Raw genomic sequence first — 27087 nt, 5'->3', positions numbered from 1 at the left:
CCACCGTGTTCCCTTCTCATTCTTTGGTGTTGGGTTAAATGTTGCCTCTTTGGCGAAGTCTTCTCTGGTGATCTCCGGGTAGGACTGACCCCGCTTTGCGGGGAGAAATCCAGGTCTCTGGTCACACTGCCATGCACCCTGGCATGGAGTTGCATGCACTTGTGGCTACCGTGTTGAGGCTTTTCCAGATATATTAGAACAACTGTGTGAAATAATTATTTGCACAGAATCCTGCGGGGTTTGCACTTTCTTTGGCAAAGAAGCCAAAATAAGGTGCTGAGTTGGGGGCCAGAAGAATGGTGTTTGGAGAGTGGGGCTCAGCTGGGACAAAAGCAGGAGCAGGTAGCTGGACCCAGACTGTACTTTATACAATTAGTCAAGATCGGGCAGAGCAGAGACGGGGGCCAGTGGCTGCATTTGGGGAGGTGAAGCCAGAGTGGCTACACGCAGGGCAAGCAGAAGCTCAGGGAGAGGGGCTGCTTCACGTGTGCAGAACTGCTAACAGCAGCGTCCTCTTAGCAACTTGGACAGCCCCCAGGGAGCCAAGAGCCCGGACTGCTGTGAAAGGACCATTCCCGTCACTTCCAAAGGAGTAGCGTTCATTCTTGGGATAAAATAAAGACTCAAGGAGTAACAGTCTCTAGCCCACTCTGATCTCTTGGTTTCTGACACAGGTAACAGTTTATCCGTTCACTTGCTACACATTCTTTGAGAGCCTGCTACTGGGCCAGGCGCGCTTTTGCGTGATGCAGGGTTCCACAGGATGTCTGTATCTGTGGTGGGATGCGGGGCATTCTGCAGAGTTGGTGCAGGTGCATTTCCCTGCCTGATATGCCGTTTCATTGTGGAAGAAGCCTCTGGAGCTGGGGGACCTTAGGCTCATATCTCAGCTCTGCCACTCACAAGCTGTATGGCTTTGAAATAAAAATAAACGAAAAATTAATAAAAACAGTTAAAAAATTAACCTCCCAATGTTAAATCCATCATTCATCTAAACGGTTGGATTGTGGAAGGACAAAAAATAATGCTCATGAAGGATCCAGCATGGTGCTTGGCCCCTAGACGCTACCTAGTAAATAGGTGCGTATGAGAACTGGGGAGGGGTCATCAGCTTGAAAACCCTCCAACCCATCTTCATGAAAGCAGAACATATGTCACATTCTCTGGGCACTTCACAAAAGGGAAATATTAGTTTGACTTTATTGCATGAGTAGTGCCCACAGAATGCGTCTACCTCCAAACACAAAAACAAAACCCTCATTGTTTCCTAACCTGCTGCACTGAACTCAGTGCAGCTCCTACGCGGGAAGTGGTGGGTCAAGCTGGCCTGCCTTACCAACACCACACAATTAATATACAAAGCCCATCACACAACATTGCCTTCCTAGGGCTCTGTCCATTTTTGTAAAAGCAAAGGCTGGCAGCTTCCCTGTGGTGAGCCCCTTGGAAGTGTTCACTGTGGCTGTTATTCCACCTGTCCCTCGCTGTCAGCAGTGAGTAAGAGAGGCTGCCTTCTATGGAACTACTATTGTGCTTCCTTTCATTTTCCTGTCACTGTGGAGTTTGCATGGGGGCTTTTGTGAAGTACTCTAATTGTTTCCAGGAAGAGGTGATGATGCCTTAGAAAGCTAAGAGTCCCACCACGTCTCCATTGAAAACACTTGTGGCTCATTCCCCTTAAAATATGTAAATATGTCATGGCATCTGTGCAGAATGCATGGTCTGGAGCTCTCTGGGATGACTGCTTAGATTTGAGGACTTTCTGACAGTTTGAGCACGGGAAACAATGAAGAAGAAGGAGAGAGAGGTGGCGAGGGGGAAAAGGAGTAGAGAGAGAGATGTATGGGGAGTGAGGCAGCACAGAGCGTCACATTTCTCTTCCTTAAAAGAGACACCAAAGTTGACAGAACCATCATTTTATTTCCGTATTAGGATCTCCAGAGCATTCTTATTTAGGTAGCAATCTTTTAGAAAAGACATCGTTTTCAGCAAAACACACAAACACCTAGTTCACTGGGGTGATGTTTGCCATGGCGACTTTGTAGATGAAGAGCTATTTTGTAGTGTTTTGTGAACAAGCCATTTTTAATAGCTGTATGCTGATGCTCTCTTGGTGGAAACAATCCCACTGCTTCTGGCAGATTCTTGAACTTTTATCTTTACTTCCTATAGAGCACTAGACCTGAACTCATCCCTTAAAATCCAAGAGAGCAGGTGCTGGGTGGTGGATGTAACTTTTTTTTTTCTTTTTTTGGATAGCTGACTTTTCTGAGCCAGGTAACCTGTCTGAAAGAGCACAGGTATGGAAAGTCAAGTCTCAGTGGGACCCAGGTGAAATGCATCTTAATACACCAAGAAAATATAATAAACACTTGCACACTTACTAACTGACCAGAAAAATGTACAAAGCAAAACTTTACAGAATTGAAGGGAGAAATATTCAGTTCTGCAATAATAATAGGAGATGTCAATACTGTACTTTCTATAATGGATAAAACAACCAGATGGAAGATAAGTAAGTAAATAGACGACTTAATACAAAACCAACTGGATCTAACAGCCATATACAGAGCAGTCTACCCAACAACAACAGAATACACATTCTTCTCAAGTGCACAGAGGACATTCTCCAGGATAGATCGTATGTTAGTCCACAGATTAAATTTAAATATATTTCAAAACATAGGTCTTTAAAAGATAGGTCTCATACAAAGGACACATACATACATACATTGTATCCTCATATATACACTGTATCCTCATACAAAGGATCTTCTCTGACAACTGGGATCAAGTTAGAAGTTAACAACAGAAGTAAAAGTGGAAAGTAGACAAACTTGTGGAAATTAAACAGCATACTCTTAAACAACCAATTGAGCAAAGAAAAAAAATCACAAGAGGAATTATAAAATACCTAGAAACAAATAAAAATATAAACACAACTCAGTGAAACTTACGAAATGCAGCAAAGCAGTGTTAAGGGGGATATTTATAGCTGTAAATGCTTATGTAAAATAACAAGAAAGATCTCAAATTTAAAAAAAACAAATTTACAAATTAAGGACCTGGAAAAAGAAGAACAAACTAAACCCAAAGCTAGTAGAAGAAAGGAAATAATAAACATTAGACAAGAGGTAAATAAAATAGAGAATAAAAACAATAAAGTTAAAAAAAACCAAAAACAATAAAGTTGATGAAACCCAAAGTTGTTTCTTTGACAAAATCAACAAAATTGACAAACCTTTGGCTAGATGGACTAAGATAAGGAGAGAAGACTAAATTTACTAAAATCATAAATAAAAGTGGAGACATAACTATTGAGTCTACAAAATAAGAAGTATTATAAGAGAGTACTATGAACAACGGTGTGCCAACAAATTGGATGCCCTACATGAAATGGACAAATTTGTAGAAACACAAGACCTACCAAGCCTAAACCACAAAGAAATAGAAAATCTGAATAGACCTATAACTAGTAAGGAGATTGAATCAGTATTCAAAAATCTCTCGACAAAAAAAGCCCTGGATCTGACAGCTTCACTGATGAAACTGTATCAAACATTTAAAGAATTACTATCTAAACTTCTCAAACTTTTCAAAGAAATTAAAGATGAGGGAATACATTCTAACTCATTCTATAAAACCAGTATTACCCTGATATCAAAGCCAGGCAAGGACACTATAAGAAAATGAAACTACAGACCAATGCCCTTATGTATATTGATGCAAAAATATTCAACAAAACACTGTCAGACCTAATTCAGCAGCATATTTAAAACGTTATACACCATGACCAAGTGGGATTTTTTCCTAGGATGCAAGGATGGTTCAACATCTAAAAATCAACAGATGTAACACAACACAGTAAAAGAATGATTGAAAAAAACCCCACATGGTCATCAATATTGATGCAGAAAAGGCATATGACAAAAATTCAACACTTTTTGTGACTAAAAAACCCTCAACAAACTAGGATTAGAAGGACACTGCTTCAACATAATACAAGCCATATATAAAAAAAACCCATAGCAAAACATCATATTTAATAGTGAAAGACTGAAAGATTTTCCTCTAAGGTCAGGGACAAGGCAAAGAGGCCCACTTTTACCACTTCTATTCAACACAGTATTTGAAGTCCTAGTCAGAGCAATTAGGCAAGAAAAAGAAATAAAAGGCATCCAAATTGGAAAAGAACAAAAATTATCTCTATTCACAGATAATACTATCTTACATGCAGAAAACCCTAATGTTTACACACACACACACACACACAAACTGTTAGAACTAACACATGAACTCAGCAAAGTAGTCGGATACAAAATCAACACTCAAAAATCAGTTGCATTTCTATATACTAACAATGAAGAATCCAAAAAGGAAATTACAAAAACAATTCCATTTACAAGAGCATCAAAAAGAATAAAATACTTAGGAATTAACTCAACCAAGGAAATGAAAGACTTGCACAATGAAAACTACAAAACACTGCATCAATAAATGGAAACACATCTCATGTTTATGGATTGGAAGACTTAATATTAAGATGTCAATACTACCCAAAGCAATCTATAGATTCAATGCAATCCTTATCAAACTCCCAAAGACTTTTTTTTTCAGAAACAGTAAAACTTATCCTAAAATTCATATGGAATCTAAAAGGACCTCAAATAGCCGAAACAATCTTGAAAAAGAACAAAACTGGAAGACACACACCTCCTGATTTAAAAACTTACTACAAAGTCACAGTAATCAAAACAATGTTGTACTGGCATAAAGATAGACATATGGACAATGGGACAGAATAGAGAGCCCAGAAATAAACATTCAGATATATGGTCAAATGAACTTTGAAAAGGGTGTCAAGACCATTTAATGGGAAAAGGACAGTCTTTTCAACAAATGTGCTGGGAAAACTGGATAGCCACATGCAAACAAATGAAGCTGGACCCTTACCTAACACCACCATATACAAAAATTAAATGAAAATGGATCAAAGGCTTAAGTGTAGGAACTAAAACTATAAAACTCTTAGGAGAAAACAGGACAAAAGCTTCATGACATTAGATTTGGCAATGATTTATTGGATGTGACACCAAAGGTATAGATAACAAAAGAAAAAAGAGACAAATTGGACTTCATGAAAATTGAAAAAAAATTATTCATCAAAAGATACTATCTACTGAGTAAAAATCAACCCAAAGAATAGGATAAAATACTTACAAATCATATACCTGATAGAGAATTACCATTCAGAATATATATATATATATATATATATATATATATATATATATATATATGCTCCTAAAACTCAAGAACAACAACTCTATTCAGTAATGGGCAAAGGACTTGAATAGACATTTCTCCAAAGAAGATATACAAATAGACAATAAGTACATGAAAAGATGTTCAACATCACTAATTAACAGGAGAATGAAATTCAAAACTACAACAAGATACCACTCATACCCAATAGGGTGGCCAGTATTAAACAACCCAGAAAATAACAAGTGTTGGCAAGGATGTAGTGAAATTAGAAACCTTGTGCACTATTGGTGAGAATGTAAAATGGAATGAAAAACAATATGGCTGTTCCTCAAAAATTAAAAATAGGATTACTATGATCCTTTAATTCCAAGTCTGGTTATGTACACAAAAGAATTGAAAGCAGGATTTCAAAGAGATATTTGTATACCCATGCTTACAGCAGCATTATTCATAATAGCCAAAAGGTGGAAGCCACACTGGTGACCACTGAAGGATGAATGGATAAGCAAAACTCGATATATGCATACAATAGAGTGTTATTTAGCCATAAAAAGATAGAGAATTCTGACACATGCTACAACATGGATAAACTTTGAAGACATTATGCTAAGTGAACTAAGCCAATCACAAAAGGGCCACTACTGTGATTCTATTTATATGAGATACTTAGTCAGTATCACAGAGACAGAAAGCAGAATGGGGATTCAAGGGGCTTGGTGGAGGGGGCTAGGGAGTTATTGATGAATGGGTATAGAGTTTCAGGTTTACAAATGGAAGAAGTTATGAAGATGGATGCTGGTGATGGTGATACAACATAATGTATGTATTCAATACCATTGAACTGTACACTTTAAAATGGTTAAGATGGTAAATTTTATGTTATATGCATTTTATGACAATAAAAAAATTGGGAAAAAATATTCTTGATAAGATTAATAGCTGACTTCTCATCAGAAACCTTGGAGGCCAGAATGCAGTAAGAGGGCATATTCAATTTGGTGAAAGAAAAAGATTACCAACCAAGAATCCTACACCCAATAAAACTATCCTTAAAAAGTGGAGGATAAAATGGGACATTCCCAGTTAAATAAAAATATAGAGAACCTATTATTAGCAGACCTGCTGTATAAGTAATACTAATGGAATCCGTCAGGCTGAAACAGAAGAGCACAACAGTAATGTGAATGCATGTGAAGAAATAAAAAACACTACAAACGTAACTATAAGTAGATATGCAACATATATATGCATTTTTGTAACTGTTTTCTCCTCCCATCTAATTTAAAGGATGACTGAAAAAAGCAGGAATTATGAAACTATGTTGATGAGTGTAATGCATAAAAAAGCAATCTGTCTGACAATAATAGTGCAAAGGAGGGGAAAGAATAAAACAAGACTGGAACATAGTGTCTGTGTCCTGTTGGAATTAACTTGATGTTAATCCAAACGCCAACATGCTAATTGTAACCTCCAGGGAAACCACTAAGAAAACAACTCAAAAATACAGTGGAAGAAATAATAAAGGAATTAAAATACTATGTTAGAAAATATGTATGTAGCACTAAAGATGGCAGTAATGATAGAACACAGGAATAAAAAGACATAAGACGTATAGAAAACAAAAAATGACAGATGTCAATTCTACCTTAGCAGTAATTAGATTAAATTTAAATGGATTAAACACTCCAATGCAAATCAAAAAGCTGAATAGATAAAAATCTTTTAAAAATACGATCTAGTATATGCTGTCTACAAGAGACACTTCAAAGACAGAAAAAAATTGAAAATAAAAGAATGACAAATTATATAACATGCAAACAACAATCTTAAGAGAGCTGGAGTGGTTTTACTAATACCCGACAAAATTCACTTTAAAGCAAACAATTGTTACTAGAAACAAAGAGGTTTATTTTATAATGCTGAAAGGGCCAATCCACCAGAAAGACATAATGATTATAAACATATATCCACTTAACAATAGAGACTCAAAATACACGAAGGACAGACAGAATTGAAATGAGAAACAGACAATCCAACAATAGTTGGAGACTTCAATACCCCACTTCCAATAATGGGTAGACCAAATAGAAGGTCAGTAAGGAAATAGACTTTTCAACACTGTAAACCAACTAGACCTCACATAAATCTCCAGAGCACCCACCCAACACAAGCAGAATACACATTCTTTTCAAGCTCCCATGGAACCCTCTCCAGGATAAACTATGTGGCAGGTCATAAAGCAGACTGAATACATTTTAAAGGATTAATATCAAAATAGGTTCTCTGACCACAATGGCATTAATAATGAAATTAGCAATGAAAGGAAATTTGGGAAATTCACAAATATGTTAGAACTAAACAACATACTTCTTTGATCCACAGGTCAAGGAAGAAATTACAAGTGAAATTAGAAAATACCTTGAAATGAATTAAAACAAAATTACAACATGCCAAAACTAGAGGATACAGCCAAAGCAATTCTTAGGAGGAAACTCAATTTGTAAACAGTTACGTTTTGCATGAAAAAGACCTTCAATCAATAACCTGACCTTTCACCTTAAGAAACTAGAAAAGAGAGAGCAAACTAACCCCAAAGCAAACAGAAGGAAAGACATAATAGAGATTACAGTAGAAATAAATGAAATAGATAAAAGAGAAATGACAGAGAAATGGAAAAATTACTCTGAAAATCCTATAGTGATGCTGCAATGCATAATTTGGGTTAGTTTCATGGAAATCAGTCTTTTAGAATGTGCATACACAGGGGAGTTTTCAGAGATTCTACATGCCTCAAAGGAAATCATTACAAAAACTGGCATGGAAGGGTTTTTTTTTTGTTTCTTCTCATGCACATGTAGACAGAACAAGCCTGTGTTTGTGGAGACAAGCACATGCAGCAAAAGGAATTTTCTCTTGGCAAAATTCTTCAGGGACTTGGGAAACTTTGGATCAAAATGCCATATGTTCTCTCCAATCATTTCCATCTGTCACTCTTAATCTCCATCTCTTCCTGTACTTACCCATGACTATGGAGAGTGTAATTATTTAAATACATGCATGCTTTAAAATGTTGATAACATATTACAAAATCACATTCGAGGAAGCTTGCTAGCTTGTTATTTTCATTCATTTTTAATTTGTCCAATCCAATACAGTAAAAAGGGTTTCCTTACTTTGCTTGAAGTTGCATTCCCCTGATTAATTTTGATTGATAGTTTAAATCTATTTCCTCTTTTGTAAAACAAATGTTTGAGTTCACTGCCCATTTTTCTATTGGACAATGTATATTAAGCATATTTCTATATGAAGGATATTAACCCCTTGTTATGTGTACAACGCAAATGTGTTCCAAATTTGTCTTTTAACTTTTACAATTTTGCGTGTGTATGTGTGTGATACAATGCTTTTACTTTGTCAAATCTATCAATATTTCATGTTTGGGATTTCTAATGTCATGCTTAGGAAAATGTCCCCTTTCAGCAAGATTGCAGACTGTGTAAATAAATTTTCTTCTAGCACTTTGATTGTTCTTTTTTACATTAAAACTTTAGTACATCTGGATGAGATTTTGAAATGACTTTCTTTTTTCTTAAATGTTTGATTAATCCCCTCACCATTAATGTAATGATGCCTTCCTACATTAACATGACTGTTAAACTAAACTCTTGTAAACTAAATTCTAATATGCTGAAATGGGTTCTTGTTCTATTGATCTATATATATCTTGATACCTTTGCCACAATTTTGTTTTTGTTTGGTAAAATACATACAACATAGAATGTACCATCTTAACCATTTCAAAAGGTACAGTTAAGTGGCATTAAGTGAATTCACATTGTTGTAAAACCATCACCACCACACATTTCCGGAGTTCTTCCTCCCAGCAAAACATTTGCCACACCTTTTACATGACATTAGACTATATCTCGGACACTGCTATTATTTTTTCTTTTCAGCATCTCCATTTCTGATGTTTATTCCTCCCTATGAATTGTAGAAATAGTGTTTCCCTCAAAAAACTTATCTTAGGAATTTGGTTGGAAAGAGATTATAAGGTACAATTTACATTTCAAAAAATATTGTGTTCCCATTCCAAGATATGGGATTCTAATATTTTCAGTTCCAGGTTATTGATAACATCTTGCTATATACCCACATCATGTGCTTGAGTTGGCACAGTGCCTCCTTACTGCTTGTAAAGAGGAACCAGGTTATAGAAGGGGCTATTTCTCTTAGCTTCAAGTTTGGTAAGGGTAAACATCTTGCTATATACCCTCACTTCAAGTTTGGTACTTAAAACAATTAATTACATGAATAAGAGGTGAAAAAATTCTCTTGCAAAAAGAAGTAAAGAGAACCTTCCTAATAAAACTGAAGTCTCTCTGTATATTTTTCTGAGCTTTAAAAAATACCTTTATATAGATCTATATATTCCTATAGAAAAGTTCAATCAATCTGGGCCCCCCTCTTCTACTTTATGTGACATTTAAAGACCTACCCATGTCACTAGATGGATATTTTTTCAGATCTACCCATGTTACTAGATGGATATTTTTTCATTTTGAATTGCATGCGGTCTTCAGTTAAAAAAAATAGACTAGTTTTAATTCAGTCATTTTCCTATTGACAGACTTTCTCCCATTTTTTCCTGTCTCCAGACAATGCTGTGTATGTTTCAAAGAGTATCTAGCCATCAATGTGATTAAATAGTTTTAATATATATGAACACCACTTTGCTGTCACCCGCAGGTAAGAGTTCTCTTTGGTTTGGGTCTTGTAGTAATTTTCGTGCAATTTCTTTAATTTTCACTTCCATGAAAGAGATGCATTTCTTTTTCAATTGAAAATGGTACTTGGTTGGAACAAAAAGAAGCTGAACTCCCCAAACAGCCCTGCAGATGTTATTTAATGCCTCGATTTCTAAGAAGATCATTTCTGCAGGGTCATACGTGGCAGGGAAGCCTAGAATGTCCCATCTGACTTGAGAGGAAGACTTGCTGTGATGTGACTTCTATGACAAAAGAGAACAAATAACCTTCAATAAATCAACCCCAAGAAATGTACTCTAAGAGCCAAACCAATCAATCAACCTCAACAGCTCTGGAGAGAAATCTCAGACTCATTCCCTTCTGCCTCCGAAGCACTGGCAGCAGGGTCATTGTCATGGTGGCTATAGCAGGGACCCCGACTACAGACCTTGCTAAAGTCATATCCAATCAACCAACCATCGGCACCATCATCATCCTCGTCACCGTCGTCTTTCTCATCAACAGTCATCCCACCAGCTGGCATGTACCACGTGCTTATTCTGAGTATGACATTCTGCTCAGAGATTACGTGTATTATGTCATTTAAACCTCACAATTATGGTACAATGCTACTAGTGTCCCCATTTTGTAGACGAGGGAACGGAGGTCCAGAAGGGTGAAGTAACTTGTTCAAGATTATAGGAGGATCTTGGTTTCTTGGTTCATATTACCTTAAACCCATCATCAGCTCATCTAGACTAAGATTTTGCAGAAAGCCCACCTATAATAATAGGATCTTGGCTTTTGTGACTCCAAGCGTGGTCCCTGCACAAACAGCATCAGCGCCATCCTAGTGTCGATGCTGAATCTCAGGCCCCATCGCAGACCTACAGAATCAGGATGTGCATTTTAACAAGACTCCTGGGTGACTTGAGAGCACACTGAAGCCTGAGGGGCACTTCACAAGTACACACCACTTTGTTCTCGTGCAGACACAGGTCTGAAACAGGCCTGTGACTTGGTCCTACAGGGGTTGGGACACCTGTCAGAATGACTTTCCATTGTCTCAATCTCATAGGCAATATGCAGAACGTGTTGGGGGGATGCGACAAATTACTTGCATTTGGAAAGCAAAGGGCACGTAGCCAGTGTCTCCAGATCAGCAGGGAGGGCTGGAAGGTGACCATTTTCCCTGGAACTGTAGTTGGGAATGAGCCCCTTGCAGGACTCTCACCCAGCGGAAGGGTCATCTCCAGCCAGGTCCCTTCACGGTGTGGGCTTGCCAGCCTGACTGCAGCTCTGTGCAATGGTGTCTGCACAGATACACTGAACCTTCACCTCCATCGAAGGAAACTGATCATTGGCTCTGTTTATTGGGCTTTTCTGGGGCCTCGGATTTTCATGACTAAATTAGGGTCACAGCAAGAACTAAGACACCAAGCAGAGTTCATGGAACAACTGGTGACAATTGAATAGAATAAGGCTGTAATATAGCTAACTGTATTGTACTAAGGTCCATTTCCTGGTTTTGATGTTGTGCTGCAATTATATACGATGCCTTCACTGGGGAAGAGTTCAAGGGACTCAGGGTACTATTTCTGGAGCGTCCTGCGAGCCTGAAATCACACCCATGGGCAATGGTACCACGTAGGAATCTTTGCTTGTAAACAACACACCTCATTCAGGTCAAATCAAGCACAGAAGGAAATCTTTGGGAAGATGTAGAGGAACTTCCAAGAACAAAGGAGAATTCAGAAAGGACAGGGAGAGGACCACGACCTTCTGTTCCAGAGGGTCCGGCTGGCAGAAGTGAATTAACAGCCTCAGCTAGAAGACCCTGCAGGAATGGACGTGCTCTGGCCTATTCTGTCATGTTACTTCTCTGCTTGTAACTCAGATTCTAGGCCGGGAACATGTTTTTAGCCCAGCTCAGACCTCCTGCTGGACCAGTGGCCAAAGATGGCATGATATCTGGGGAATGGTCCCACTCAACTGAATACAGGAGGGCTTCAAAAGGGTTTGGCAGATTGTCACCAAAACTTGACAGGCAGCCAAATAAGCACCCAGACCTTTATATCCTCTGGAACAGGCACCAGTGGAGCAACTGTGCCGCCAGGTAGGGCAGTGCCCATGTGCCAGAGCCCCTCCTGGGCCCAAGGATGGCCTACAGCAGGAATAGAGGGGATTTCATACCATTAGATGTGCTCCACGGACATCTGTTATATGTACATGTTTACGCTCCTATCGTGAATTCTTTGGAAAGTACAATGTTGAATTTTAGTATGCACAGATCGGTTTTTAAAAGAGGTAAAACCAATAGCCACCTATAATCCCTCATTGCTGATATTAACATGGTTTTATATGTGTGTGTATATATATATATATATATATATATATATCCTCCTGGCTCTTTTTTATGCATAATATTATATCTTCTCAAACATCTAAAGCAGATCCTAGGAGTTAGAGCCTGGAAGCATCCCGTCTGTCTGTCACTTTATTACGGTTTTTAGATTCCTGATGGAAGCGTTGTTGCTTTAATTTTCCAGCCCAGCTTCTCCAGGGTGGACATGGGAGAGGTCTCTGTCAGTCTACACCCGCGCAATGACAGCTCTAGCAAACTCAGATGCTTCTCTCATAAATAAAATCTAGTGATTGTGTGACACCCCATCTTCCTGTTGTTGGGAGTGACGGGGACATCTTATTTGTGAGGAGTCTCAGGAAAACAAAATCTGTAGAAAACATTGGGAGGTCTCACCCTTGCCCCTCATGACATGGCGATACCTCTTGGTGATGACAGCTGGGGCCGTCGGGGGACGGGCGATGCTAACGCAAGGGTGACACGGAGTCGCTATGAAATTCACAAGAGCTAAGCTCATGGCCGGGGGTGAGGTCACCAGGGCCCCAGCTTGGGCTGAGGTTCCCCTCCGCTCGGTCCCAGAGCACAGGGGTTGAGTTCTGGGAAGAAATCATGCACTCGGTCAGGGCTTCCCACGCTTGGGCCACTTGTGCTCAGTTCTCAAAATTGCATCCCCTGCAGAAGCGCGTTTCCAGAAACACTGCTCCAGGGTGGCCGCTGTCCATGGAGGGTGGCAGCCACGCCCCCGAGCATCCCCAGGGGCCTCGGCCACACGTCACTCAAGGCAGGGTTACCTTCACACCTGCCACCTCCAACCCTGCAGAGGCGTGGTCAGGTGCCAGGCTGGGTGTGCTCAAGTCCCCTTGACCACCTGGTGACTCTGCTGTGCTCCGGACCCCTGCCTGCAAAATACAGATGAGAAGAATAAGAGCAAGGTCACCAGAAGGTCATGGCACCAGCAGGGGATCGGGGGCATTACCGCCGCCGTCCGCCTCTCTACCGCACTGCAGTGTATTCGCTGCACCCATCCACCAAATTCCACAGTTCCTTCCTATACAGCTCTTTCTCCACGTGCTTGTAACTGTTCCTTCCTTTACTGCTGAGACCTAAGATTGGTACCCGATTAGCCCCTTCAGCACCCCTCATCAATTTCCCTCTACCCTGCCAGCCTTTGTAAATAGTCTTCTCATTAAAAGGGATTGAGGGCTTCCCTGGTGGCGCAGTGGTTGAGAATCTGCCTGCCAATGCAGGGGACACGGGATCGAGCCCTGGTCTGGGAAGATACCACATGCCGCGGAGCAACTAGGCCCGTGAGCCACAACTACTGAGCCTGCGCGTCTGGAGCCTGTGCTCCGCAACAAGAGAGGCCGCAACAGTGAGAGGCCCGTGCACCACGATGAAGAGTGGCCCCCGCTCGCCGCAACTAGAGAAAGCCCTCCACAGAAACGAAGACCCAACACAGCCATAAATAAATAAATAAATAAATAAATAAATAAATAAATAAATAAATAAAATTAAAAAAAAAGAAAAAAAAGTGATTGAAACTATCCCCTTTTAAAAAAAAATAACTAGCTTGTAGGGTTGTCAGGACTCAGACATCAGCACAGGTGGAGCTCAGGCAGACACTTGGTGGAGGCCATTCCCATTGTTATTGGGCTTCATTAAGAAATTATGGGGAGTGCTCCCCACCCTGGGAACAGAATCTGGCTTATAGTGGGAAGTGAAGAAATGTTTGTTAAAAATGAATGAATCTTTCTGAGCCTCAGTTTCCTCATCTGTAAAATGGGACTAAGAACAGCACTTAGTACACGGGTTTTCATGAGAATTGAATTAGGCAATGCAGAGTGTTCAATCCACTGATTTCACTGCTTTCAACGTGAGTGAGAAAATTACACAACTCTCCGTGATACACAGTAAAATGATCAAAGTGACAAAGAGGGACAAGGTATAACTGGGGCTCAGAGAGGGGACAGAGACAGAGAGAGAAGAGATGTGTGGGGTGGGGAGAGAGGGTGCAGCCCTTCAGGGTGAGGTTGCGTGTGAGCTGACCCTGGAAGACAGCGAGAATGACAACAGCAAAGGTGCTGGAGGGATAGAAGCTTCTGGTGGGGAGTCTCTGTGGTTTTAAAGGCATGATTTGGTGATGTGACTGAAAGGAGATGCGGAAGGATGCTAAAACAAGGGGAGGTCGAATGTCCAAGTGAGATGCCCGGAGAACACGGATGAACTAGCATGGAGTTAGCTGTTCAAAACCACACCCACAAAACAAACATTCCTCCCCTCACTTATGTTGGGCAGGAGAACAGGATGTCAGCAGCAGAGATGATCCAGAGAAGGAATTGTAATTTCTCCAGGCTGAAAGGTCTCCCTGGGTGAAGAAAGCACAACGAAGCATGAGAAAAAGTCCTGAACTAGCTTCTCCCACAGTTTCTCTTCTCGGCAGCCTTCCTGTTCCAACAGGAACCACCGGCGTATTTGGAGCTGGATGATTTAAAGGGCTGCCTTTGGACTCAAGGCTTGCACCTGTGGATTTTGCATATGGGGCGAGCTGCAGGTGCACAGACATAATTGCATGTCAGATGCTGGTGCCTGGTTGACAATCCGTCTTCCTTTTGGATGAAAATGCCTCATTGTACAGACGCACAGGGGAGGGCTGCTCCCCTCCTACCCCGTACACCTCCCTCACACCTTCCCTCCAATAGTGCAGGTGCGCAGTTGAAGACCACCTTTGGAAAACAGGCTCGGTGATATTTATCCAGGGTGAAATCTGGGAAGGGACCCTCTGTGGGGTGAGTAGAACATACCACGAACCCTGGGAAAGTCAGAGGCGGATCATGTTGGGGCTATTGACAAGCACAGAGGAGGGAGAGATGCTTGGGGCCCATCAGCCACCCCCTCAGCTTCTGCCTTCCTGGTTTCCAGCTGAATCAAGTTGAGAGTTGCCTGATGTGCAGTGTTATCTCATAAGGTGGCTCTGGAATGCGGCCGCCTTGGCCATGGCCCACTCCTGCCCAAGCTGGGAAACCACAGGAGCCCCGCTATAATCCATCTTCCAGGAAGCAGGGAGCTGGGGTAGAAGCAACAGCTTGTGGGAGGCCCGGCTGTGTGGTTCCCCAGCCCTCACTCTGCTCAAACTATCACAATAATAACTCTTTGTGAGGTCCTCGGTAAAGTTGCCATGAACTTGCTGTAAATCAGGAGTGTTTTAATGACTTCGGCTCAAGCACCATTTGCAGGGGAAGAGAGATGTGTGAGCGAGTCTGCTGGGGCATCCTGAGGAGGGGACACCTGCGTTTCTGTCCCTTCTTTCTCTCTTTCCATCCTTCTCTCCCTCTCCCTGGCTTTGTCTGAGATACAAAAGTGAGATGTATTTTCTCTCCTCCTCTCCAAGAAACACGACCGCCTGGAGAATTCTTAGTTCTCTGGACTGATGGCTGAATGGGCTTTTCCCCATGGAGCGACATTCTCCAGCAAGAAAAGGAAAATGGAAGTTCCAATGCACATTTTAAAATGATTTGTGATGGAACAAGGAACAGAAATTAAGGTACACATGCTTTAAGATGTAACTTGAAATTCAATGTGTATTGGTTTTGTTTTTTTTTTTTTAAGTAGAATTGTTCTTAAATCCATTATGACACAAATTCTCACAGCTAAGTTTATTTGGATTACTTTTTGGTAAACTTTTTACTATGGAAGATTTCAAATATACAAGAAAGTAGAGAGCATTAATGATCCCTAGGTTCCCATTACCCAGCTTCTATGATTGTATTTGAATCACTTTTTAAGAACTTAATTTTAAAGTTCTCAGATTGCCTTCTGAAATTGGGTCAGAGAACATTGCTCAGAGACCTCTGGGTTTTCCCTAAATGCGAGATTGTGCCATTGTCGAAAGCCTAAATCACCAACCAGCATTCTCCCATTAGTCTCTAAAGCGGAAAATCAAAGGGAGCGTCGCCATCCTGCAGCACCGGGAATGGCAGCGCCTTGGAGAACAGCGAGCGAGCTGGTGTTGAATGGAACAGAGGCTGGTGGTCTGGGAGGAGAGTCCCAGGTGCCTGGTCGACACCAGACACACTCTCCTCTCCTTCATGGAGAGTGTAGGAGACACACCTTAGCAAGCATTTGGGAACCAAGGAAGGAGCCTGGATTCCAGGTTTACCTGTTAAAGGTATGACTTTAACCTTTCATCCGCAGTGGTGGTGCTGGAAGGGGGGGTGTGGAGACGGCATTAGCCTCCCTCTGATGTGTGTTTATAGTAAGAAAAGGACTGGACTGGAAAAGGGTCTGAGTGGTGCACAGCAGGGGGCCCATCAGTGCTTTACACGTAAAAACAGAAAACTTGGGGATGCCCTAAATGTCCCAAATAAGCAACTGATTATATGAATTAGGGTTTGTTTATACAATAGGACATCATGTCAACGTTCAAAAATGATCACGAAAGTCCAAACTTGGTGATTAGAACATGTTTTTACGAAATATTTTCCAGATAAAAGTCAGTTGCTGAGAAGCACAACATCTAGTGTTGTGCTTCATGTATATCTTTATCTAGATATTTATTCATATGCAGAAAGTAGCCAAAATGGGTATAAAAAGTGAAATGTTCGCATGGTTATACCTGTGTTTCAGAGTTTGGGGATCTTTTTATTTTCTTTTTTGTAACCTTCTGTATTCTCTGAATAAATGCACACACACACACACACACACACACACACACTGCAATGAAGACACATTAGTTTTATACACGGAACTGGAACATCTTTTAAATGAAAATAAATCTCCAAACACCATTAGAAAGGGTGGAAGCAACAAGACACTTGGATGGGCATTTTATCAGGAAACAGAGCAAGTGAACGGTCTGGGAATCCTGTTTGTTGGAGGCTGCATTGTGCCTCCCTTATCAAATACTGAAGTTGCTTTCCATAAGGCTCTATATCAAATGGAGGGATGTTTTCCCCAAGTATGTCTGCCATTTTTTAGCATCTGTCAACTCTGATATAAGTATCAAAACCAGCCTTTTCTTGTCTCATGCATGTCTCATTATCTCTGCATTTACAGCCAACTAATCCAAGAATGATACCTCCCCTTTGCCTGTGGATTTAGTGGTAACAGAAGCCTAAAAATGTGGAATTGGTATAGCCTTCTTGGCTAAAATTCCTATTTCCCAGAGAATGCCTAGGGATTTCTGCCAAACATCTTTCCCCTCTTGTATAAAATGCTGATCCGAAGCCATCGCAGGTGGCTGGTATTAGCTCCACACATCTGTCTCATTTTGTGAAAATCAGCTCACACTTCAGGAACATTATTTGGGAATCAGTAATATCTTTTTCAGGGAGAACCTACGTCTTTCTGCGGCACCGGAAGAAGAAATTCAAATCATGGGGGAGCAGATTCTGAAGCAAAGGAATCTGTTATCTAAATTAAGCCCTTTTAGACCATTCTTAATGGTGATAAATTGGGAACGTTGCTAAATGAGACTGAGGCCATAACTCACATTGGATGGTATGAAGAAGAATTTAATTTAGCTTTATCTTCTTAGAAAAATCCCAGGAAAAAATCACAAACGGAAAATAGTGATTCTTGGAGAGAATGCGTTTCACAATTGGGGCATTAACTGCCCTGAGACAACAGTAAGTACTTAAGCTCCCCTCAAAATCACAGTAATAAATCACTTAAAGGCAAAGTAAAATTTTCTCCAGTGGGTCTGCTTAACGACTGACAAACTTAAAAGACTATATCCTGGTCTGTGCAAGAAGCTTGAAGATGTTTACTTGTTAAGGAGGATTGAACTGGCTTAATTCTGTTCAAATTTATGTAATGTTGAATTCTTCTACTTTTCATCAGTTTAGTTTCTCAACACGTCTAGATAAAATATAATCCTCACTTAATAGACTAGAGGATTAGAGACACTTAAGCTGTCTTAACACCACATGTCTGGTTTTGAAAGACCTGTATATGGACCCCGTGAAGTGTTTATCAATGAATTGTCCACCTGCCCACAAGTCTAATCCTAAGAAGCCCCTAAGTGGTTCTAATGTGCACGAACACTTGGGGAAAACAGCTGGTGAATACATGGAGCCTAACCTCCCTTCCTTCTACAGCAGGAGTTGTCATTCTTCTTCTGTAAAGGGCCAAATAGTAAATATTTTAGCTTTGTGAGCCATACAGTCTCTATTGCAACTACTTAACTTTGTTGTTGTAGGGTGAAGGCAGCGAGAGACAATATGTAAACAAATGGGCATGACTGTGTGCTAATAAAACTTTATCTACAAAAACAGGAAGTGGGCCAGACTTGGCCCATGGGTCACAGTTTGCCAACCCCTGCTCTATAGGCAGCTCCCGTGGACTTTAGTTTCATACCATCATCATCACCACCATCATTACATCATCACCATCATCATCACCTTCACCATCATCATTCCATCGTCAGAATCACCATCACCACCATCACCACCATTATCATTGCCTCATCATCACCACCATCATTACATCATCATTCTAGCATCATCACCATTATCACCATCATCACCATCATTACATCATCATTCTAGCATCGTCATCACCACCATCATGACGTCATCATGATCACCATCATCATCTACAGTCACCATCACTGTGTCTGGTAACAGTCACTGCGGCAGATGGAGCTAGCGTGCTCTTAGAGTTCACTGCTACTATTCTCACTGGGACACTCCTCTAGCTCCTTTGGAATATTGCCACCTTCCTTTTTATGGTATTTAAATTGTTTGCCCTTCTCTACTAATCCTCATCAGTCACTCTGAGTAGATGAGAAGATCCTCTTCAAGGCCATGTGATTTAATCCAGAAAACATAGATTGATCTGAGACAAGACTCTTAAGGAATTTATATTTGTGTCATTATGCGAAGTATGCTCTGAGCCTACGCGTCAAGATCCTCCTAATTGGGTTGTTTGGAGGGGCTCCCTGAGCACGGTCGTCTTGCCTCTAGTTTATAATCTCCATCTTCAGCCCCCATCCCATGCCAGGAGTTACTCTGTCCCTATTTTAGGATGAAAAAATGAAAGTTTAATTCAAGTAGCGCACTTTGTATTTCTAGGTGGATCAGCTACCTCCGTTCCCATCTCAGACAGCAGGTCTGAGTGTTTTCATGTCTACTGCCAGCACATCACTGGAGTAAAGCCTCCCTCAGCTCAGATGACACAATCCAGTCGAGAGGTTTTCACAGGCTTTCTTCTCTGGAACAATTTTTGAGGGCTAGAAAGCTTTGGTACCTTTGGTTGAAGAAGTTGAAATCTCAAAGCATCACCAAAGAAGTCGGCAAGCGTTAAATGGGAACTTGGACATGACATCACAGTGCCTCACCTTGTCTGTAACAGCACTGAGCATCGGACTGACTGCCCTTCAGTAGTATCACTGTTTCGATAGAATCATGAACTTCCCTTACTGTGCTCCTTTATATACTCACCAGGCAAAGTTTTCCACATCCGATCTTTCTGTGGCACCTGCTTAACAGTTCTCTTGCGATTACTCTTACTCACAGCAATTGGGGCACTGTTATGCAGACATAGCTTGACCCTCAGCTCAATGCTGCCCCAACAGATATTGTTCTAAAAAGGGCATCTGGATCATTTTACAGATTCACCAAAGTTTGCTAGTGTACCCTTGGAGAGGGCCTCAGTACTCTAGGTTGCCGTGACAACTGGATGAGAATCAGTGATCTGGGGATTATTGGATCTTTGTTCCCATGAGATTTCCCCCATCATCCACACACGACTTCGGGAATCAGACTTAGTTTCTTTCTAATGAATACAGGTCCCTTAAAATTCAATTAAAAATGTAAATGATATTACTTAGATTCTCTGGAAACCCAGAAGAGAAAAAAACAAACAAACTGATGTTTCTTAACTACCCACTGTGCCTGAAATTGTGTGGAAACCAGTTGGCCCCTGAACAATGCAGGGGTTAGGGTGCCAACCTTCCCCATGGTCAAAAATTCGTGTATAACAGTCGGCCCCCTGCATCCACAGTTTCACATCCCTGGCTTCAACCAACCTGTGAAATTAGCATTTAGTGAAAAAAATATCCACGTACAAGGGGACCTATGCAGTTCAAACTGTGTTGTTCAAGGGTCAATTGTATTTTCACATGAAATGCACACTGTAGTTTGGTGCACGTGACATTTTCATGTTATTATTCTTCCCATTTTCTCGAGGCTGACAGAAGTTAAGCAGTTTGCGTGGCCAAGTAGTGGGTGGAGCCGGGAGGCCTCCTGCTCTGTCTTCTCACAGAACCCACGCTTTCCCTCTGTGCCCGGCTTCCTCTCCTCACCACGCCCATAGGGGACCCCAGCTCACAGGAAGGGACTATGGTCCAGCGGCTCTAGAACCCCCTTGAATTTCTACCTTGACAGTATCCCCAGACACCCATAATACTGGTGAGCAGTTGCTGAGTGTTTTTCTATAATATGACTCCTGGCCAGGCAAGAAAAAAACCCAAGAGCCAGAGACACTTGGAAAGAGGAGAAGTGGATTGACGTGGACCGTCTCCTCCATCCTCCTCGCCCACGTCCACAACAGGTCTTTCTAGAGTGTTCTTGTCTCGTTCTGCTCCACATTCCCTTTTGAGCCAAGTAGGGTGTCCACTGGAATGAAGGGACGGGGCCCAGGAGTGATCTGGAGGCGGCTCCAGGCAGGGCACAGAGTCCCCTGACCCCATGCTGGGGACCCACTAGAGCCCAGCATGGACACGGAGCTCCAGGGACGTCATTAAGAAGGGGGTTTTGGAGAAAGGCCAACCCAGATCTGAGCTCTGACTCTGCCATTTGCTGGGTGACCTTGAGCAAGTTATACCCCTTTGTGAGCTTCAGTTTCCTTGACTGTGAAACGGGGGTGCTGGGAGTGGTTATACTGAGGGAGCTAAACGCCATCACATGTGACAGTGCGTGGGGTGGTGCTCGGCAAGGGGTGACGTCTCATTAAGGCAAGGTATAGGTACATTTATTGATTGAATAATGGTGATTTTTAAATCATTTTTTGGAGAAGGAGTGCATTCACTTCCTGGGGCTTGGGTAACAAATTACCACAAAGCGGGGGCTTAAAACAACAAAACTTTATTCTCTCCCAGCTCTGGAGGCCAGACATACAACATCAAGGTGTCAGCAGAGCTGGGCTCCCTCTGGAGACCCCAGGGGAGGATCCTTCCTGCCTTTTCCAGCTTCCGGGTGCTGCCGGTGTTTGCTGGTTTGGGGAAGCATCATTTCTGGTCTCTGCCTCTTTCTTTACTTTGCCTTCTCCTCTGTGTGTCTATTTTATAAGGATTCATACGATTGCATTTAGGGCTCGCCCATGTGATCCAGGATAATATCCTTCTCTCAGCATCTTTAGCTTACTTACATCTTTTCCCATAGAAGTCGACGTTCCCAGGTTCCAGGGATTAGGACGTGGACGTGTCTTTTTGGGGGGCAACCATTTAATGCACCGTAGGTGGCAGTGACAAAGCCATATGCTTTACAAAAGACTTAAAATAACTCAAAACAAGGAGCTGCAAGTCTCTGACACATGGATGCTGGAGTAGGGTTCCCGCTGTACCGGCACCGATTCTGCAGAGATGAGTTGGGAGGGGTTGAAAAAAGAGTGAACCCCGAAGGCCCCGGCTCAGAGGCCACATTTAGACCAAGCCTGTGAAGGCAGGACACACGAATGATTTCCTGCAAGGCCCCCCTGCGACTGCTTTGCTGCACCCAGTGTCTCGTGTTCTCCTCAGGTCCCTCTGTGCCCCGGCATTTCAGGGGGTGTACACTGCACAGCTGTCTTCTGGGGGTTGATTTGGAGGACGAGAAAAATGATAGATCTTCTGAAGTTTGGTCGATTTTTGCTTATGGAAGCACATTTCCTACCTGAGGCGCCCTGGGAGTCCCCCGAGGACTATCAGTTACTTCTTGAGCCAGGAGACATGTTTACGGCGGGTGGAAACGGTCCCACGTCATCAAAGGATCTTCCCTGCGGACTCCCGGGTGCTCATTAGATTGGTGGATGAGAAGCTCCCCAACCCTTGGCAGAAATGAAAGCTCAGCAAGAACCAAACTCATTTAATTCAAATTTAATTAAATTTGGAGCAACGCTTTTTACTCTTTGTTCCTAATTATAATAATTTGCTGCATACAATCACACTGGAAAACATTCAGTGAGTTTCAGAGGAGAGAGCGGATGGGCTAGATTGGCTGAGGCAGGAAGAGGGTAGAGGCTCATTTCTTGTTTCAAAATTTCCAGTAATTGATGGTCTTCTAATAAGGTGGCCATTCAAAATGGAAACCACTTTGTAGCAAACAATCAGATCTCAAGGGATAACATTAATAAAAATGCATGTGTGATGGAAAATAAAAAGCTACAAAACAGTAAAAGAGGCATCAAAGAAGAAACCATTCTAGTCGGGGCAGACGATGTTCTGCAGTGAATCTCAGTGTCTTATCCCCAGGAAAGTGGTTTCTTACAGCACAGGTGTTCAGAAGGTGGCCTCCCATGGGGTAACTCCGGAGGCCAGGATCCTTCTGCGTCAGGGAGGTGCCTCTTGTGGATCCAGGGCTGGAGCGCTGTGGCCTGAGGGTCAAATCCAGCCCGCAGCCCGTGAGGTCAAGTGTCACTGGCACCCAGTCCCACCCTCATTTGTAGGGTCTCTGGCTGCTTTCCCGCAACCGGAGCAGAGTGGAGACACTGAGTGCCCTGCAAAGTCTAAAGTGCTTACTACTCGGCCCTTTACAGAAAAATGAAACCAAACGGCTTGGTCTAGGGCTTGGGGTCTCCAGTGGGAGCCTTCACCATGTGCTTGGCTGCCATCCCGATGAAAGGCTTGTCCCTGAAGGACGTGCCCCCAGTTCACCCACAGGGCCCATGGACCCAGTGCTGACCTCACCCGGGACACGAACTCTTTGGACCAGGAGGTGAGGTCAAGCGACCTAGATACACACACTGCGAAGCAGGTGGGTAAGTTCTTCCCCGACCCCTGCTGGCCACAGGGAGCTCACGGGCTCCCAGCTGACTGCCCGGCCCCTTCCTCACATAGGATGTTTTCAAGCGCCCGGCCCAGGAGGTAAGCACAGGACTTAGGAGTCAGGGAAACTTGGGTTCCCATAGAGACTCCTGCCTCTTCTACGTGGGCCAATGGCTTACATTTCCCGGCTTTGGCTCCTCTTGGACAGAATGGTGATGGTGAGAATTAAATCAGAAAATGGTGTTGAGGGCATGGGGTCTGGCACCTGGTAACTGCTCCATACCTGTTAGTGATTTTTATTATTCTCAGCAAACCAGGCCATGGGAGTGCACTCGGGGCCATGAGCCCCAGGCTGGGGAGCACCAGACGCCTCATGAGGGGACCTGGAAATGGGCTACTGGGCTATTGGCGGGACACCTCCGCCAATTTGGCCTTCTTGTTTCTTGACTGTGCCAAGCTGGCTCCACCCCAGGGCTTTTGCACTTGCAGTGCCTTCTTCCTGAATCCACTTTGCCCCATGTTTTCGCAAATCTGGATTCTTTTCATCTTTGAGGCTCCAGTTCAAATGTTTCCTACCTGACCACTGGTCAAAAATGTCTTCACTTATTTCTTTTCTCCCAGTGAGTCCCAACAGCCGTCTTTATTCTCTTCATAGCATTTATTGCTTATGATGATGATCTTGTTCATTCATTTGTCTGGTTTTCTTTGTCTCTCACCCCTTACAAAAGGTAAACTCGTGAGAGCAGAGCCCTGGAAGGATGCTTCGTTCAGAGCTAGAGACTCACCACCATGCACTGGCCCCATACAGAGCAAGAACTCAGTAAATCTGTTGATGGGCTCAGTGGTCATGACTGAGGTGGCCAGGCAAAGGGGTGGGCAGTCAGCAGGAGGGGGTGGGGGCTCAGGGGAAGAGCCTGAACAAAGATCATGGAGCCATTTAGCACGTGAGGCAAGAGCAAAGGATGCAACGGTCACTACTCTTGGTCGGAGGAGAGTGATGGGGACCGGGCAGTGCCAGCCCAGACCCTGAATTTCCTTCTCAAAACCGATTCACTGCATGTTTTCACAAGTTCTGGCCTCAGCCGCCCTGAGCTGTTGGGAGCAGAAATGTTCCCGTTCCCTGTCAGAGCTGCCTGAAGAGTGAATTGTCGGGCAATTTCAGAGAGGACATTTAGGAAGAAGACATCAAATTTAAGAGGTTACAATGAGTGTTCAGAGGTCAGAAGAATTGGGGAAACGACTCTGTGATTTTTATTCTATGGAGGCAACACATATAACGAAATAACAAATGTGCGAAAGCCCAAGCCCTTTTTCTCCTCTGTGTATTTCATGCAGCATAAAAACATGTCTTTAGAGCTTTCTTTGAGTGATTTAAAAACCAGATGGAAACCAGCAAACAGACTGCATCTGTCCTGGTAACTGTCATTTATGTCCTGTGTAAGTGAGTAGAGATGGCGGCCTGGGCTTCTTGCTGGATGAGGAGTAGAGAGCATTTGGCCGGCAGCTAAAGCACAAATAATTTCTATGCATGATGAATCCTTCCAATAAGCAGGCCCTGCAAAAGGCAGGATCAAATCATAGTCATTAGGGCCTGGTACTCTTTTCAGATGGATGCTTCAGAGTCTTTGCGGCAAGCGCCCTGGCGTCAGTTGAGGGAGCTACTTGTGTTTTAGTCTGCCATTTTTCTTCTTTTTTGTTCTTTTGGAAACAAAATAGGTCAAGTCGATACTTCAAATATGATTGTTGAGAAAGGCAGAAAAAAAAAATGTCAATTGAGCAGAATCCATCACCTAGCCCGGGTGATGATTGGGACACAGAGCCCCTTGCACAAGCCCGGGGTCTTTCGTGGCTAGAGGCAAGGAAAGAGGCAACAAATTCATATCAAATACTGATCCCCTCGCCTTGATCCTTAGATACGCAGAACTGGATTGACTCTGATCATCAGTTTGGACAAACCACTGCCATCAGGCAAGGACGAGTTTTTATTTGTTTTTATTTCTTATCCTCTGCGCTCAGTCTCAGCCTTCTTCCCAACAGGCGTCACCCCTGTGTTTAGACACCATCAAGCGTATTTTGCGGTGTATTCCGTCCAGCGCCTCCTGTTTTTACTCCTGCTGTCTTGGGGATGTGCTGAGTGGATTCACATGTCGTGGTCCTTCCTTTTAACTGATAGACAGCACACACTGTCGGTCTCTCCCCCACTTCATTTATCGTCTCTTCTCCTAATGGTCACTTAGATTATTTCCGTTATCAAAGTAATGTTGCAGTTGACATGCTTGAGTTTATTTTTTGTTTGCGTCTCTGCAGAAGTTTCTCTTTCTCCATGAAAGCAAATGTGGGAGATAAATTTTAGGTCAGATGAAGAAATGTTCTCTTCGTCACTAGAAACTTCCCAGTTGTTTTCCAAAACTTCAGCCGCAGTGCTCACTCCCGCCAGCAGCGGAGTTTCCTCCGTAGCCCTGATCATCACATGACATTCCATTTCTGACAATTGGGCATAAATGTTGTCTTGTGCGTCTCAAGATCCATTTTTTCAGTAGTGCGTCTGAGCAGTTCTCTGATCCTTATTAGCTGTTCCTAGCGTTTGTTGTTTACTATGGGTCTTCTTTCCTTTGTCTTGCTGATTTACTAGAGTTTCCCCTGTAGTCTCCATATTAATACTTTGTCAGTTACTTATATTGTAAATTTCAACACCAGGTATTTATTCATCGAAGGATACAAATAACTTATAGGTGAGGCCTGAAGCTCAAGTGCCTTTTATGACATCTTCTGAGTGTGTAACACAGAACACACACTGTGCATCTCTCACCCAGTGAGCAAAGGGGATGAATGACAGAATAATTGGAGAAGCAGAGTGGATTTATGGGGAAAGCAGGGTTTGGAAGCGAAATGGGCCTTTTTAAAACAAATCAATTCTAGCTTGGCCACTGCCCCGTCATGGGGTCCAGGGCAGGGTCCTGACCTATTACCTGGGTTTTCACATCTGCCTCACAGGGTGTGGGCTGGGGAACTTGCAAGTAAAGGACCAGTATATCAGCGACACGGGACGGGAGCATCTACACAGCAGAAGGAAGAGAACTGATACTTAAAATAAGCCCTGGAACCTGGAAGAATTTAGATAGATGATAGATAGATAGATAGATAGATAGATAGATGATAGATAGAAGATAGATAGATAGATGATAGAATAGAAGGAGAGAGAGAGAGAGATGATGGAGCAAATGAGCCCCTTCATAATTACTCATTTTTTTGTCTTTCCCTGATACAAATGGAAGTGAACTTAGCCACTAAACAAAAATCAACATTTAATGGCATTTTAATCAGATAAAGATGGTGTACGACTTATGATTCCATTTTGCCTATATTCCAAATATACACAATGGGTAAAGTGAGCCATAGCTACATCTATGGACATGTATCTATATATGTGTATTAGCCCTTCTTCTGCGCACACTAAATGAATACATGCAAAAATGATAATAGCACTTATTTTTGTGTTGGGGTTATAATTCAATTTTATTTTTTCCTTTTGCTTAACATTTTTCTACTTTCTCTAGAATTGATATGCAATTATGGGCATAATAATAGAATATATTTAAATAACATTTATGGAGATAAAGCAACTGAGAAAGTGCTTGCAATATGCTAATGAAAGAAGCCTGTTGCAAACTTGTGTCTCTGTTCTGATCACAAGTGTTGTTAAACTGAAATGAACAGAAAATAGGCAGGAAGGGAAAATGCCCAATGCC

Source organism: Balaenoptera acutorostrata, chromosome 15 (genome assembly GCF_949987535.1).
Source record: "Balaenoptera acutorostrata chromosome 15, mBalAcu1.1, whole genome shotgun sequence".
Classification (NCBI taxonomy): domain Eukaryota; kingdom Metazoa; phylum Chordata; class Mammalia; order Artiodactyla; family Balaenopteridae; genus Balaenoptera; species Balaenoptera acutorostrata.
Note: the sequence above shows the minus strand (reverse complement) of the source record.